Source organism: Triticum aestivum, unplaced genomic scaffold, assembly GCF_018294505.1.
Source record: "Triticum aestivum cultivar Chinese Spring unplaced genomic scaffold, IWGSC CS RefSeq v2.1 scaffold44077, whole genome shotgun sequence".
NCBI classification, from domain to species: Eukaryota; Viridiplantae; Streptophyta; class Magnoliopsida; order Poales; family Poaceae; genus Triticum; species Triticum aestivum.
The window spans coordinates 16925-18462 of record NW_025229593.1 but is presented as its reverse complement, the minus strand read 5'-3'; the positions used below and the strand labels follow the sequence as shown (position 1 = coordinate 18462).

Sequence of the window (1538 nt, the reverse complement as noted above, 5' to 3'; positions counted from 1 at the left end):
AGGCTACAAAGCCGGTCACTTCCAGGTTGTTAGCAGCGTGCATGTAGCTAGGGATTAGCTAGGTAGTTAGTGCATGGGTTAGTGGCCGATCTGGCCGGCTGGACTGTGCGTGCCTCTGCGTATTAAAGTGGCCACGGTGCTAGTGTGTAGGTGCGCCAGAGAAGAGAGATGTAGCCTCTCGGAGTGTATGTGTGCTCGTCGTGGGGTGGTGTGTGTGCCTCGAGTTCGTGCTCGAGGGAAGTGAAAGCTGTTCGTGCGGCTGCGGCGTTCGTGCGCCGGAAAATCTTCCGTGTGTCCACTGTCTTCTTTCTTCCTCCTTCTTCTTCTTCATTGTGGCATAGTGAGAGCGAGAGGGAGGTGCAGAGAGAGAGCGAGAGGCAGGCCGCGGCAGCAACAGTTCCTACGCCAGCTTAGCAACTACTGCCTGCTGGGACGATTAATCTTTCTACTCGTGTCTTGGTATACACGATTTTCTTTCTTCGTCAGCAGTTCGTCTATCTCTCGCACTGATGGATTTTAGAGTGGCCAGGTCGATTTTGCACAATTGAACCTTTTTTCTCTGCCTTATCTTCCAGGTATATATTTATGTGCTGCTTTATGCCGATGGGGATTTCCTTATCTTAGAAAAGTGTAATGTAGGCAAATAGTTCTGGGGGATTACAAGGTCAACTGCTCAATTCATATGGATACGGTTCAGCATCTACAGTGAAATCACAAGGTTTCACTTTTGACACAGTTTTTCTGCTTGACATTTCTTAAGCCTTGGCTCCTATTATTCATCTGCTGCAACCAAAATCATTTCTGTTAGTTTTTTACACATCTGCGTGCAATAGTTGTCATAAATCACGACCTTCAAATTAAGTTTATGAGTGATATTTACTTATTTTATGAAGTGTTTAGTGTTGGATGTAACCTTGGTTGAACTGCAGGGAGGAGGGGCATCAAGGTAGGCGACATAGTTGCTGCTGAGAGACCATATAACTCCAACTCTGTGCTAAATCTGCAGTTCTGCATGGACGTTCGGGGCAAGAATGAGAACTGCCGCTATAGCCATCCCTCACTATCCTACAGCACAATTGTGGAGAATCACCTCAGTTTAATTTTTCTCACCATGCTTCACTTCCATTCAGTGTAGTGGATTCTAGCTATTTGAGAGGTAACATGTTTTCAAATGCTACCCTCATATTTTTTTCATTCTGGTGTTTCTCATAGCTGTTCGGGTAAGAGATCAATGGGAAATGACCATGTGTTTGGATAGCAAGTTCTTTGAGCACTTTTCCATACTGATCAAAATAGTAATTCAAACCAAGTACTTTCTTGACATTCCACATGTGCACACCCTGCTTACCCCACTTAATCAACACGTGTGCCATGTTTTAGTTCAGCCTTTGGCCTAGACCAAAAAAAATCTTTGTCGTTGCCAGCAGGAAAATTAGCATTTTTTTTATATGTAAGTTTCGTTATGCATTCATAGATCTTCATGTGCAATAATAAGGCATTTTCTAGCTTCTTATGCTGCTACGGTTTCCACACTTTCA

General features: G+C 44.1%; 1 long non-coding RNA gene across 1 annotated transcript in view; it reads left to right on the top strand.

Moving 5' to 3' along the window:
* Positions 1-47: 47 nt before the first annotated feature.
* Positions 48-1538, top strand: part of LOC123175154 (uncharacterized) — a 2907-nt gene continuing 1416 nt past the window's right edge. Inside the window, exons 1-2 of the long non-coding RNA XR_006487665.1 lie at positions 48-718; positions 930-1156. This is a non-coding gene — a long non-coding RNA (uncharacterized lncRNA). The remainder of the gene's footprint in view (positions 719-929; positions 1157-1538) is intronic.